Here is a 15,801-nt window from a genome sequence, read left to right as displayed (position 1 = left end):
ATGATTCTCAGATCTACTTACACAGCCCTAACTTCTTTGCTGAATATAATCTTGCATCTTCAATTGCCTATTAGACATCTCAAACTGGATGTCCCAATAGACATCTTAAATTCAACATAACCAGAATCAAACTCATTGTCCTTCCCCTAAAACTTCCCCTCTTCCTAACTTCCTTATTATTATTGGTGATACTTCCATCTTCCTAGGCACCCAAGATTGCAAGGTAGATGTCGTCCTTAATTTCTCAGTTTCACCAGCACCCACATATCCGTTCTCTTGCCAAGGCCTGTCAATTTTATCTTTGAATTATCTCTTATGTATGCCTACTTCTTTCCTCCAACATGGCCACCCTCATAGTGACACCCTTGTGAGAGAGAGAGAGAGAGAGAGAGAAAGAGAGAGAGAGAGAGAGACAGACAGACAGACAGACAGACACAGAGAGAGAGAGGCTTGAAAATGATCAGGAGGTTGAATAGAAGGGAAAAATAAATCAAGAGAAGATAGTATCATGGAGCCCCAAAGAGTAGAAGGTAGGAAGAAATGAGGTGTTCTTCAACAGTACCAAATACTGAAAGATCCCAAGGAGAAGGAAGGCTGAACAAAAAGACAAGTGCTTAAGTGGTCACTGGTATCCCACAGGGCTCTGGGAGAATGATTTCAGGAGAGTAGTGAGGATGGAAGCCAGGTTTCAAGAAACCGAGTAGCAAGTACAAGGTAAAGAAGTGGAGGCAATGGCTTGAGTTTGCTTCTTTGAGAAATTTGGCACTAAGTGGTAGAATAGAAATGGGATTGTATTGCGATTCAGTGATAGTAATCAAGTCCAGAGATGAGCTTGCTATTGCCATTTTGGCATCTGCATGGTGGAGATATGAATGTGTTTGTGGGAGAGCTAAACAAGCCTTTCATTAGCTGGTCTCTATCTCAGTAATGTGGGAGGTGAGAGAACAGCTCTTGAGAATGTAGGGAGGAGTGGACACAAGGCTGGGGGCTTGATTAGACAGATGCTTTGGGCAACACAAAGAGGAGTTGACAGGGATAAATACCTAAAAGCTGCTTATTTTAAGAGGACTTTGGAAAACATTTTTGCAAAATATTTACAGAATCCTAATAATCTGTCAGCTGTGCAGAGGTCAATGTTCCTTAATTTTGTAAATATCCAGTTAAATATTCTAAAAGGTGCTTGGGTGTGTGTGTGTGTGTGTGTGTGTGTTTCTATGTGTTTCTGTGTATGTGTTTGCACGTGTGTATGTGCACACATGTATAGATACAACCACCCTAGCCTAAACATAAATAATTGCAGTTGAAGAGCTAACCACTCCATCATCACTAATTTATACCTATGGTGAAAATCCCCTTTGTGCTTTTGCCATATTTGTATTTGTATTTCTAAAAGAAACATTTGTTTTTTAGCTTGAGAAACTAAAGATAAGCTCTGAAGAGAAACAATCATTTATTTTCCTTTTTGGCTTTGATGCTTCAGCATCTGCCATAGCCAAGAAGCTGAGAATTGCAATGATTATAAAATAAATCTTTCTAAATCAGTGTGTAAAAAGCCTAGAATGTTAAAAGTTTTGTCCATAGAAAACGTTGTATCAAAGTTCGGGTTGTTGCACATAAACAGTATAAATCACATCTGTCCAGAAAACTTAGGGATCGACAGGAACAACAAGGAAACACTTCTTGAAACCTACTCGGAGAAACAGTAGAAATGACAAATTAATTTTGTTAACCATTTCATGAGAAGCAACATGTTATGGCAGAAAAAAATATTTGATTTCGAGTCATAGGAGTGTGATTTTAATCCTGTCCTTAACATTTACTACCTGCATGACCTTAGGTAACTCATTTTGCATCTCTCACATTCAGTTTCCCCATTTGTGAAAAAGGTGGGATTCGACTTAGTGACATCTAAAGTCCCTTCCAGCTTTTAATTTGTAATCCTATGAATAATCTTAAAAAAAATTCTCATTAGTTGATTCCTTTTTCCATTCCCCAAGCCACTTACACCTCATCCCCCCGTACCCTTTCAGCTGAATGCCTAGCCTCTTAGTGGACATCATTCTGCCAGCTTTTCTTTATTTCTTTTCACATCAACTCTCCTTAACAAAATCTCCCTAATCTTTTCTCTTTTACTACATTTTCCAATGATGTGGTGGCCCTTCACATTGCCAAGGGCAACTCCTGTACATGTGCCTTTGATGTCATTCCTTTCTGTCTTCTCTAGCAAATTGTCCTCTCAATCACCACCCCTCCTAATCTTCAGTATTTTCCTGGGGAGTGCTTAGAACTTGCTCAGGCATTAAAGATGCCAAGGTCGTCCACTCCATCCTGAGCCATCACCAGTTGTTTTGACTTTTGTCAATGACTCAGGAAGAGAGAGTAAGGCTGATGACTTTGTGTAATTCTGCCTCACTTAAATCCAATTCACTCGCAAGCCATCGTCCATGATATCATTGTTCCTCTTCAAAAAATGAAGGACAGACAACAACAATCTTCCTTTTAACTAGTTCCTTTGCTATTGCCCTTATGACATGGTCCAGTCATCCCCAGACTAAAACAAACAAACAAAAAACCTTCATTAGATCATATGATCCCCTGATACTACTGTACTATAATATATCTTTTCTTTCAATACCACCTTTGAAAAAATGGAGATGTTTAACTTGGAGAAGAGAAGACTTAGGCAGGACAGAGGGTTGGGTGTTACGGAATGACAGCTGACTTCAAGTTGCATGATTTCACTTTGATAGATTGTCAGTTCCTTGAGTCAGTGGCTGTGTTGTTTTTCATCTCTATACCCCTGCTTCTAAGCCTTGTGCGTGGCAGATGCTTAGTAAAAGTTTGTTGAACTGAACTGAATTTGATAGTCAAAAGAGTTAATGAAAAAGTGGCCTATACTTATATTTCCACTTCCTCTCCTCTCACTCCTGAACCATTTGCAGTCTTCTTACCTCACTACTCAACTGATAATGTTCTCTCTGAAGTTACCAGTCATCTCTTAAGTGCCAAATCTAATGTTTTTTTTTTCCAGTTTTCATCCTTTTTGGCTATTTTGATTATTTTACATTGTCATCCACTCTTCATGCATATTTTCTACTGTCTCAGTTTTTGTGTCATTATTCCCTCCTGGTTCTCTTTTTATCTGTCTGATAATGCCTTTTTAAAATTAATTTTTGATTATATTTTAAGTTCTGAACTGTTTCCCTCCCTCCCCACCCTATACTAGAGATGGTTACCATTTAACACAAATATATATGTGTGTGTGTGTGTGTGTGTGTATATATATATATATATATATATATATATATATATATATATATATACACATATATATATATACACATATATATATTTGCATGTATATTTGTATATATATATGTATGTATGTATATGCATACATGTACTATGCATACTTCTATTTATCGGTTCTTTCTCTGGAAGTGGATAGCATCTTCCTTCATAGATCCTTTGTAGGTAATTTGAATGTTTATAATACTCAGAATAGCTTAGTTATTCACAGTTATTCTTCAAACAGCATTGCTGTTGCTATCTCATTTTCTGAGTAATCATATATATCATGCCCCCTAGCTTTGAGTATGCTCCAGGGATTTTTCCTGGGTATTCTTCTCTTCGCTCTCTATGCTCTTTCTTGATTATTTATAATATTACATGGGTAAATCACTGAACCGCTCCATGCCTAGTATCCTCATCCATAAAATGATGAAGGTAGACTAGATCAGGACTTCTTAAGCTTTTTTTTTTTAAATGTATCATAAACTCCTTTGGCATTTTGGTGAAACTTATGGGTCCCTTCTCAGAATGAGATATATCTATGTATCTATATAGCTATATCTAGATATAGCTATCTAGATATAGATATATTTAATGAAGGAAATCAGAAGTTTGTAAAAATAAAGGTGTAAGTTTTGCTTCCTTTTCAAATTCCTGGACTCTTGAAATCTACACACAGACAGCTGGAGTAATGATGGACTCTAAATTTAAACACCATGCCTAGATGATCCATTATGCACCTTCCAACTTTAAATCTATAGTTCTATGAATTTTATAAAATCATCTAAATTTGACCCTGATGCATTTAAAACTAATTATTTCAAAATTTTCAAAACCATCTGAAGAAATTGGGTTTTTTTGTTTTGTTTTTCATTTTTTCCTCTTGTATTAGCAAACCAGTGGTCAGTGGGTAGAGTCAGGAGTTGGAGAAGCATTGTTATCAACATAGAGATTTTCTCTATACAAAAAAAAATATGCTCAGGGGCTCATTTTTTGGGTCATGGTTCCTTCTGGAAGTCTGATGAAGCCTCTAGATCCTATATCAGAACAATATTTTTCTAAGAATAAAATAAAGTACACAGGATTACAAAGTAAACCAATTAAAATGAAATAGTTATCAAGATATTTTCTTAAAAAGGATTCACAGATCCCGGATTATAAAACCTTGTGATATATTGGAAGCTCTAATTGTTCAGAACCATCTTAAAGATTATTATTTGCACATTTGTAATTCAACTATGGTTATCTGTGTCAATTGGAAGGATGGCTAAAAAATGTCAGTCGCAAAAGCCTTGAACATCTTAAAACCTTAGGAAAGATTAGCTATTATTACATCAGATTAGCCTCACTTTTTTACAGATAGCAAGTCTGTAGGCACCATTCATATCCAAACCAGGCATCCTTTTTCAGAAAACATAGTGTAGTGTGAAGAGCACTGATAGAACTTTGTTGGAGTCAGAAAACTTGGCTTCAAGTCCTTGCTCTGATACTTACTTGGAGTGTCGATTGAGCAAGTCACTGGGATTCAGTTTCCTCATCTGGAATATGAAAGAATAATGTTTGTACTAGTTACCTCACATGATTGCTATGAGGCTCAGGTGTGACAGTGGTCATAAAGGCTTTGTAGACTTTAAAATTCTTTAAAGTAATCACTTCAAGTTTTGTGAAGGTATTTATACTTGTCCATATTTTTTATTCTTTTTCTGTGATTCTCGTGTTAGAGTCGCTCACTTTTCATGAAAGGTCCAGGCTCACTTTGAGGTCTCTCACTTAATCTTGATTATTACTTTTACCTAGATGTTACCTGGGAATTTCATCATCTAGCTCTTCCCCAGGGGTAGCCACCAGTTCTCCTTATGAGGAAAAGGCTCACAAGACTGTAAAATACAACAGTTTTGCTTACATATGAAGACTATATGTGAGCCTATAGAGTCAAAGTGCCCTCTTGTCTGCCAGAGACCTGTCAATCAACAAGCATTTATAAAGCATCTTCTATGTGCCAGGCACTGTGCTAAGTGTTGGGGTTCCAAATAAATGCTAAAAGACAGTCTTTGTTCTCAAGAAACTCACAGGCCCACATAGTATCCTTGATTCACAAGTCACAAACAAGAAAGCCCTGAAGACTCAAGGTTTTGTGCTGAAACCACATTCCTGTTTTGCCACATTTTTCTTCTGCCATACTGGCTCACCATGAATATGAGCCTTTTCATCTTTCGATAATGGCTCTTTCACTATCTTCTCCATTACTCTTATTCCTATCAGTACTAGGTATTTTGAATTCATGTATTAGTTTTTTCATTGATTTCTTTACCCTTCCTCTTCCCAATCAGGTGCTACTCATTTCTCTTCTCAGGACTACGTGGTTGGCCTTGGTGTTGATTTCTTCCCTCTCTCCACCCCCTCTTTTTCTCCACTGCTTCACCTCAGTTTCTTCTCCACAAAACTCTGTGAGTATGGGTAAGGATCATGACGGAGGAGAGAAAAGGATGAGGAATGGCCAACTCCTCCTTCAACAAATCGCTTTCCTCTAGGGAGTGGGATCTAGCTCTGATGGATCTTCGGTTTTTCTGACCCTATTCTATTTCTCATAATTCTGACAACTATAAAAGTAATGGTTTAGACTTTAGGAACAGATGCTGATCTTAGAGATTTAAGTTGGACTCATTTCACATTCTCAGTTTATAAATGACAGAATAACCCAAAGGAATTCATTTTCTTCCATTCAGATAAAAAAAACATTCGATTTAGTCACATTTGATATAGTTGGAAATAAGTTATTATGGAATCTGAATTTTAAATGAGCCAGAAATTTTCTAAATTTGTTATATTCTCATTCCCTCAGGAAGCTCAGATGAAATTTACAGATTTGACCCCAGGTGGTGGGTAGGGCCATTCAACCATCGATACTGGAATTAACGTGGTCACTTGGAAGAAATCATAAAACTTCCAGTGAGTTAGTAATGGTACTCATACACACATTATCTGAAATAGGTCAATGAAAGCCTTTGGGCTTGAATTATCTAAATTATTGTTTGTTTGTATAATTTGCTTTGTTATTCTGATTCCATATAAGTAAACAAATTTGCTTGGGATTTGAGGGAGGGGAATAACAGGAGAGGGATATTTTCCTTTTGACTTGGCCATTCATCTTGGCTCGTATTGGAATGGTATGCTTTTCTGTTCTGAAGTAGTAGACAACATTAAGGGGACTGCTGGAACAGTAACAATTTCCAAAGGATTTATAGATTTCTACTTCTCCACAACAAGTAGCAAGCAAAATTTTTATTTACAGTGAATATTTAGAGAAAAAATGAAAGGGTATATGTCTTGAGGGGGCTTCTCTGTTTTTATTTATTTTCAAATTAAGATGGCAAAATTCAAATTTCAAAAATGAAATGCTTCAAATGTAGGAGTATCATTTTGATCTTTTCCACTTTGAGACATAGTATACTTACTAAATCATTTTAATCCAAAGCCTTAAGTTCGACATTTCACTTTTGCTTCTTTCCCTAGCTGCCAATAGTTTGTTCTTTGAAGGCCTAACCTCAGGTGCCAGCCTTAGCTCATTAAGACTCTACTACAATCTCTGACAAACATCCAGCCATAAAATATTTTAAAGCAGTTTCTGTTTTTGAAGCCTCAGATTCCACTTGGAGTTTGTATATAAAGGAAATTCAGAAACAATGGAATTTAAGTATTTCCATGTTTACCCAGCGGTACACGATACTTGTTATTTCGTTTATTTACAGCTTATAATTCTTGGAACCTGGATTGGACTGTTTATAGTAATTAATTACTTTTGGTTTTATTTCATTTTTTTTTGTTGTTGTTGGTCAGATGTTTACTGTCTGTTTCCCAAGATACTGAAGTGGAAATAAAATAAAAGAGCCATTAACGCCATATCTAGGTGGTCTCCCTCAGTTATATTTGGCTCTTCTTCTAGAGGTTAGAGGAGAGAAATGGGAACCTAGGCAGCCTGTTTTAGCTTTTTGGCTTCATTAATATGTGAACTCGAGGCAGATTGCTATACTTCATTTTACATCATCCTCAGGCTCCCTGGACTGCTATTCATCTTATGGGCATTGGGATTATTTGAAAACATGGAAAAACTAAGCTGGTCAATTCATTAATCATCCTTGTATAATCAGTCTGAGGGACTTACAACCTTTTCCAAATGTTATTTCACTCACTCTCATGACAGTTTTGTTAGAAATATAGAATATACAAGAAGGATCAAGGCAAGCTTTTTTTTTTGTAGGGCTAGGGGGAGGATCGCAACATATTTGTAGACAGATGTAAAGGAGCCAGTAGTGAGGAAGAGGCTAATGATGTATTAGAAAGAGGGGTGACTACTGGAGCAACATCCTGGAGAAGGCTCACTGGAATGAGATTGGGGTGCAGATAGAGAACTTACTTTAATGATTAATAATGAATATCTTTTCTTTAATTTCCAGAAGAGTTATGAGATGATGTTGAGAAGTTCTAAAGCCTAGAGGAGGGAGGAGGATGAAGGAAACTCACATCAGATGACTTGAATATTCTCAAAGAGTTTGGAGGTTAAGTCCTATGCTATGTGTATGTGAGGGGAAGCAGTATAATTTGTGAGTGAAAAGGGAAGAGAAAAGGTCAAAAGTCAATATGAGTGGTGTAGCATGAGTGTAAAGCAACAGCAGTAATCCGGTTAGTATTGTAATCCGCTAATGTCTCTTCTATCCTTAAATCCTATGACTCTTACCTACAGCCATGAATTTGGAAGGGGTGAAATCAACTTGATATTCTTACTTTTTTTCCCAGTGCTATCTAGCAACCTAAGAGCAGCAAAAAAGAAATCAAATAATAGGGATTATCTATGGGTGATCATTCAAAAGTTATGAACAGCAGAAGGAAAGTCAGCAAGGCAGGGGGCTCTAGGATATTAGGATCTTGAAACAGCTAGATATAGAGACAAGCAATGCATGAATGCTACCATGGAAGGAAATAGGTAATGATATCCTACAGGACTCTGTTCTTAGCCTTGATTATTCAACATTTTTACCAGTGACCTGGATGAGAACATACGTAATGTAGTTATCAGATTTCTAGAGGATGCAAAGCTGGGAAGTATTGCTAGCACATTGAAAAGCAGAGTCAGGAGCCAAAAGGCTATTGACAGGCAGGAATGATGGATCAAATTTCCCAAGATGATCTTAAATGAGGATTAATGTAAAGTCCAGGTTAAAGAAAGCAACTGAACAAGGACTGTGGAGATATAGCACAGCATGTTAAAAAAAATCAACTGACATTTTAACAGATTACAATCTCAATGAGTCAACAATATCCTCTTTTTGGAAATGCTCTCTTTTTTCTTGGATTTCATGGCATTGCTCTATCCTGACATTCCTCTTAATTTTGACTATTCCTGATAGATTGACTTCACTGATTCCTTTTCTTCATCCCGCTACTTAAATAAATGTGTTCTCCAAAGCTCCATTCATGAATTTCTCTTCTGTCTTTACATAATAAGGCTCACGTGGTCTTGGGCTATCATAAGAGAAGCATTGTTTTGGGGGTAATGATGAAGTGTTAACCCCATTCTACTATGCCCTAGTTAGAATACATTTGAAACTTTGAGTTCAATTCTGAGCACCACATTTTCAGAAGAGCGTTATAAACAAAACATCCAGAGAATGGCAACCAGATTGGTGAAAGGCCTCTGTGTATGTCAAGAGGATTGCTTGAAGGAGTTGGGGGTGTTCAAACTGGAGAAGACTTAGCTAGGACAGAGGAGCGGGCAATGGGAAATGACAGCTGTTTTTGAGGTGGATGATTCAACTTTAGTAGATTTTCAATTCCTTGAGTCTGGGACTGTGTTGTTTTTCATCTCTATGTTACCAGCTCCAAGCCTTGTGCACAATATATGCTTAATGAAGATTTATTGAGCTGAACTGAATTTGATAGTCAAAAGAACTAATGAAATTTATGCTGAGTTATTAGAAAGTATCCAGAATGCCTGTTTTCATGAATGTTAATTTGCCAGTGAATACGAATCCTTTCCTTTCCCTTCTCACTTTTAAACAGTGTTAGAGTGAATATTTAGCATTCTCTTCTGGTTAATAGTTAAATAATTTCACATTACAGAAAGTGTCTTAGATACTGCAGTTACACCTTCCACATCACAGAGGTTAGGGCTGCAGCACCATGGTGATCTAGAAAATCTGTGTAAAATTTTTGTCCCTCTTTTTGTATCAGAGAAGAGGTCTGAATTTTTTCTTTTTTATGAGGTGTGTACAGTACCTTATTGTAAGAACTGGGTTAAGTTTTGGTCTTAGGCTCTGCATTGTTTGCTGGCCTTCCCACGTCACCTGTGGCTTCCACAAAACTCCCCCAAATTTCCATTTAATTTCTTATGCCAAGCCATGACATATCAGATCCACAATGGGAAAAGTCACAATGGGGAAGGGATACCTGTACAGTACTAAGACAATGTCAAATATATCATTTACCTATATAACAATTTAATGTATTAATTTTTGACTGTGCTTCATATCATGTACCTCTCTAGTAAAAGTTATATGATGAATATTCAGTGAAGATGAATCAGTGTTAATCATAAATCTTTGATCTTCTGCAATGGGCTTGAGAATGTAATTCATACTTTGGGTTTAAAGCTTTAACATCAGTTATGTTTTGTCATGTGGATATAGAATTGCTTATTTCATCCCATCTCCTTTATGAATTATACTGGCTGATGACCAACAGGCGCTTGACAGCAAACATCTTTCCTGGTATCCCATATTTCTAAGCAATGAGTAATGTAAGACAATAAATTTATTATAGATAAAAAAGAAATAGTGTCCAGAATAAGGAGAGTATCACTGCATCTCCAGCTAGGTGGGTGTAGTGAATAAAATGATAGACATTGAATCAAAAAGACCAAAGTTCAAATCAGGCCTCTGAAAATTACAAACTTTGTGGCCCTGGGGAAGTTAGTTAATCCTTCAGAACCTCAGTTTCTTCATCTACAAAATAGAGGTCATAATACCATGCACCTCACAAGGTTGTGAGGATCACAGGAGATAATACACGGGGGGTGCATTGTAAACCTTCAAGTATCATATAAATGCTAGCTGTTATTTGTTGTCATTTGTATAACTATTATTGTTGTAAGGGCAGCTAGGTGGTGCAGTGGATAGAGTGGTGGCCCTGGAGTAAGGAAGATCTGAGCTCAAATCTGGCCTCAGACATCGGTTGTGTGATCCTGGGCAAGTCACTTAACCCTGTTTGCCTCAGTTTCCTCATCTATAAAATGTGCTGGAGAAGGAAATGGTAAACTACTCCAATATCTTTGCCAAGAAAACCCCAAATGGGGTCATGAAGAGTTAGACACAACTGAAACAACTCAACAACAATAATTGTTATATTTGTTGTTGTTTGGTTATCATCATTATTATTTTCGGCTCTGGTCAGACTATATCTGGCAGGTTGTGTTTAATTATGGGTACAGTGTTTTAAGAAGGAAGTTGAAAAATTGGAGTATGTACAGAGGACAGTGAATATGATGAGGAGAGGAATCAAAATCTTGTCATATGGGTGACACAAGAATGAAATATGAATGTGTTTCCTGGAGAAGAAGATATTCAGGACAAATATTCAGGACCACCAAAGGTGGTCATCAGATGTTTGAAGGGAATGTGAAAGTGGAATCACATTTGTTCTATATGGCTTGAGAAAACAGTTAGATTTTGCTATGATAAAAACTTTCTCACAATTAAAATCCACCAACTATCCAATCATAGTATAGATTGTCTTTTGAGGCAGTGAATTCCCTTTCACTAGAAGTGGGCAATTAGAAACAAGATGAGCACATGCCGAGTTTGTTGGAGAACGAATTACCTCTTTATTTGCGGGGTTAGACTAGCCGGCTTCTAATCCTTTTCACCTCTGATGTGCTTTAACTGAATGAGAAAATGAGAGAGCTGAAAAGAGATAGCTTGCTTGCCTGTCTTGCAATCTATGACCTTCCAATACCTGGACAATACTAGCCATCTTTTTTTATGGAAAAGTCTTCTGCTTAGACAACTGGAAAACATCTTTGAGATTGTGATGATACTGCTCCTCTTTATGTATACAGGGACCAAGGGACTTTTGGTAAATAGAAAGTCACTTTTCTTAGTGGAAACATGAATTTTCTAGGAATTAGGAGTCTATACTGATGTTCATACTGTTTCTACAAAGTGATAAACTGAATAAAGATTACATTTATCTATCTATCTATTTATCTGTCTATATGTCTATCTATTAAAGGTACTATATATGTATGTATATATACATACATATATACACACATCATATTTATTGTTTTTGGACTATTTTTAATTGGACAGAATCTAAACTTTTAGGCTCCAGTAATACTTTATAGATAATTCACAAAATATTATCTGAGATATGCAAAAGCCCTCAGATGATGATTTTAGTATGTGTACACACACACACACACACATGCTTTCCAGGATGATGGGTGAGCACACTGGGCTGGAAGCATTGCTATTCCAATCACACATTTATGTGCAGCTAATTAATGTAAGGTCTCATGAAACATGCTTCAGTTATTTTTCAGTACACTTGCCTAAAATATTTTTCTGGAGAACTCACAGAAGGCAAGCACTCAGATGGTGGTTAGAAGAAGAGCTAAAAGGACACTTTCAAGGTCTCTCTGAAGAACTTTGGAATTGATTGTGTGACAGGGGAGACTGGCAAAAGTCCCCAGCATGGGGGACCTGCATCAAAGAAGGAACTGTGCTCTTTAAGCAAAGCAGAATCACAGTAGCTCAAAAGAAAGATGAAATGCGCAAATTTAGAGAATCTCCCCCAAAAGTTCCCGTGGACTATTTGTGCCTGACCTGTATTGGTCTCATCATATTGGTCCGATCAGCCACAGTTGAACACACTGTAACTTGACTCTAACATAGTGATGCCATTTTGGTCCTCTTTGAGAATGAAGGACAACAACCAATAATATCCTCATAAAAGATGTCATTGTCTCAAATCTCTCACTTCTGGAATCCATCTTCCATATAGGTATTAAAGGGATTTTCCTAAAGTGAAAGTGACTGTGGTCACTTCCATATTTAAGAAATTCCAATGGCTCCCTACAGCCTCTAGGACCAAATATAAGTTTCTCTTTTTAGCTTTTAAAGCCCTCCACAAACAGCCCATAGCCTACTTTCCCATGTGATTACATATTATTAAGACTCCCAGATTCTGTGATCCAGCCAATCAGGCCTTCTTGCTAGTCCTCACAGACCACCTTCTACCTTCAGTCTCTATTCCTTTGTACTGTCTATCTCCCATATCTAGACAGCACTCCTATCTTACCTCTGACTCTTAATATCTCTTCTTTTACTAAAAATTCTGCTCAAATAGCACTTTATTCATCAAGTCTTGCTTTATCTTCTCTTCTTCCTAGGGACTAGTGCTCTCCCTAAGAAATGATTTAACTTGTACTTATTTTCTATATATTTCATAAATACTAATTTATATACATGTTGTCTCCTTCAGTAGAATGTAAGCTCTTGAGGACAAGAACTAGTTAATTTTTGTATTTAAATTTCCAAAATTTGCCCCATTCTTGGCACATAATGTGCCCCTATGAAATGTTTATTAATTGATTATTTGATTAACACCTTCCTTCCTTCACCAGTCTAAACCTCCTGTTTATCTTTTGCAATAGCTCACTGATCCTTTGTAGATCCTAACTACTTTCCTGCCCAACTCTAATCTTTCTCTAATCATTGTCACGCTAATTTTCTCTTTGCACTCAAAAAGTTTACATTCTAATAGGGTAAGATAACACATATGAGGAGTAATGGGCAGGGAGGGGTGTTTTTCTCAGTGGCATGACAGGAATGGAGAATGGATCCGTAGGATAATCGATTGACATTTCCTTTCCAGGAATGATAGTGTTGATTTAATTACTGTTCCAGCATTAGTGGTGGAAAGTGAAAGGTGGGGGTAACACGTTCACCTAGAGGACATAAAGGTGGTTTGGAAGTAATGATAGATTTGAAACAAAAAGTTTTGTTATTAATGGTTCAATGTAAAACTTGCCTGGGGTCTCTGATGGAGTGCCCTGAGGCATTATGCTTTATCTTGTGCTATTTGATATTTTTGTCAATGATTTCAATAATGACATCAATGAAATATTTATCAATTTGTTAATGAAAAAGAAGTCAGGGAGTAGAGAAAATAAATACACTTGGCACAATTGAGATCCCAAGAATTTCAAAAGAGTAAAGCTATGGACTAACTCTGATAAGGTGAAGTCCATTATGCTTAGATTTAAAGTCTTATATCAGGTTAGAAATATCCACTTCACAAGTACAACATAAAGGAAGCACTGTTGGGCAGAAATTTATCTGAAAGACATTCGGGGCTTTTAGTTGATTGAAATCTTTATGTAATTCAGCAGTGTGATGTGGGAGCCCCAAAAGTTAATGCAATATAGGATTGCATTAGTTTCATGGGGTCATAAATTTAGATCTGAGAGAAACCTGAGAGGCAAACAGTTCAACTCCTCATTTTACAGTTGAGGAACTGAGACCTGTTGAGTCTAAAGTCACAGCAAGTAGCAGAACTGAGATAGCATCCAAGAAAAAGCAGGCAATAATTCCTGGATGAACCCACACTGGTCACATGACATCTGGAGAACTGACTTCTGTTTTAGGCTCCATGGTTTAAAAAGGATATTAATAAACTGAAAAATATCCAGAGATGGGCAGCAAGGATGGTGAGGGACTTTGAGTCATGTGGACTGGTTGACAGAACTAGGGGGCGTGTGGCCTGGGCAAGAGAAGATGGGGGTAGGGAAACATAATAACTATCTTCAATCAACAGAAGGGATCTCATGTAGAAAGAGAAATAGACTTGTTTTGTTTGGTTCCAGATTTCAGAGTCACTAGCAATGAGTGAAAGTTGCAAAGAGACAAATATAGAGTTGATATCAGGAAAACCTTCCAAAGAATTAGAGCTGTTAAAAAGGGAAATGGGCTGGCTTAGGATGGAGTAGTTTCTCCCTCATTGGAGGGTTTTAAGCAGAGTCTGAATGACCAGTTTTCAGACATGTTATGGTTTATGACTCTAAGTCCAATGCTTTGACTGGTGATGATCCTCAGAAGATTGATGGGAATACTCTAGCCATGAACACAAATCACAAACCATACACATGATCTTGCTACTTTGTTGTGGATAAAATTATTCATCACCTGGTGGTCAATATACTGTTAATGGACCCCTCTGAATTTAGCTCTCCTTTTCCTTTCTCCAAACCTAGGATTATACTAAATGGGTTTATATCTTGGGAGGAAGTACCAGGGTCTGCAGTCTATTGTCACAGGCATTGAAAATGCAGGGTCACTTGCAATTTGTAATAAGAAAACTGGAATACATATTAGTGAAGAACTATATTTGAGATATATACACATACACATGTATGTATGTGTGTATCTTCATACACACATGTGTGTACACGTGTGTATGTGTATATATACGTGTATACATATGTGCGTATGTGTAATACTTTTGGTATGGTGAATAGAGCACTGGATTTGGAATCTGGAAGACCTAAGTTCAAATCCAGCATCAGACACCTACTAATTGTGTGACCCTGGGGATGTCACTTATCCACTCTCTGCCTCAATTTTCCTCATTTGTAAAATAGGGATAATAAACAGCACTGTCCCCTAGGGTTGTTGTGAGGATCAAAGGAGATAATATCTGTAAAGTGCTTTGCAAACCTGAAAGTACTATATAAATGCTAGCTATCCTCATTTTGTTGCAACCAAATAGTACCTTACCTGTAAGTGTGTCCTTTGAGCAAAAATTCTGTTCTTTTCCTTGCTAGTCACAGAGTAAATTTCACAGTCTCAACACACAATAGACACACAAACATATCTATAACTACTGCAAAGCTTTATTCCAGGTATATTAATTTAGACTGGGTAGCAACAGTATTTTTAGCCTTCCAGTAGCAAGGAAACAATTGAATGTAGCATCTAATTAGAAAGAAGAATAATTTGTCAAAAATGGGAAAATGCAAGATGGCAGTTTCCCCTCCTGGGGTTGTAGCCCAGATGTGCCCTGACCCCATCATGCTTTTCTCATCCTACTATTATGGTATTCCCAGTAGTGGCCTCATATGGTCCAGATTGTCTGCTATGCCTGCCCCTAAATGAGTTGCAGTAACACTCTGTTCTGCTTGCCCTGGGTATGTTTTGTTCCTTTTTTCCTGAGTGCAAAAATTTCTAGCTATGGCTCTGAACTCAGTAATGGTTTAATTTAGCCCGTGCATTTATTTGTTTTTCCAAAACTTCTAAAACCATATCATTGGTTTTCTGAAAAAAAAATCACATTATTCCTTTAAGGAGCCAGTGCCATGATATCCAATTCAAACTGTCTATTTTAAGGTTATTATACTCTTCTAATTGTATTACAATGATCTAAATCCTTGTTTCACTTGAATGACTTCTAAGTGTG

Source organism: Phascolarctos cinereus, unplaced genomic scaffold (assembly GCF_003287225.1).
Source record: "Phascolarctos cinereus isolate Bilbo 61053 unplaced genomic scaffold, phaCin_HiC Scaffold_4;HRSCAF=312, whole genome shotgun sequence".
Lineage (NCBI taxonomy): Eukaryota > Metazoa > Chordata > Mammalia > Diprotodontia > Phascolarctidae > Phascolarctos > Phascolarctos cinereus.
This window is presented reverse-complemented; position numbering follows the sequence as displayed.